The 260-nt window shown below is 59.6% G+C and overlaps 1 protein-coding gene across 1 annotated transcript in view; it reads left to right on the top strand.

Moving 5' to 3' along the window:
• The window catches only part of TNFRSF13B (TNF receptor superfamily member 13B), a 6,334-nt gene that overhangs the window by 2,488 nt on the left and 3,586 nt on the right, over positions 1–260 (top strand). The gene's annotated exons all lie outside the window — the stretch shown is intronic.

The following is a 260-nucleotide window of genomic DNA, read 5'->3' as shown; positions in this document are numbered from 1 at the left end:
AGGCGGCGATGGGGGAAAGCCAGGAGGGGAAATCAGGCCCTGGGATGAACCACAGGGCGGGCACCGAGCCAGCTCAGCTTAACAGAGCTTCAAGCCAAAACCGCTGGGGAACGTAACAGCTTCCCAGCAAGGGGCTGGGTCGGGCAACAACTCAGCACAGACCAAGTTGTCCACATCTCTGTTCCTCTCCTTTTTGGGGTCACAGGGAGCCTTCCCAGAGCTGCAACAACACGCTCATCCCCCACCAGTGACACCTCTCC

Source organism: Egretta garzetta, unplaced genomic scaffold (assembly GCF_000687185.1).
Source record: "Egretta garzetta isolate BGI_Z169 unplaced genomic scaffold, ASM68718v1 scaffold299, whole genome shotgun sequence".
Classification (NCBI taxonomy): Eukaryota; Metazoa; Chordata; class Aves; order Pelecaniformes; family Ardeidae; genus Egretta; species Egretta garzetta.
The sequence above is the reverse complement of the archived record's forward strand: the minus strand, read 5'-3'. Positions and strand labels throughout refer to the sequence as shown.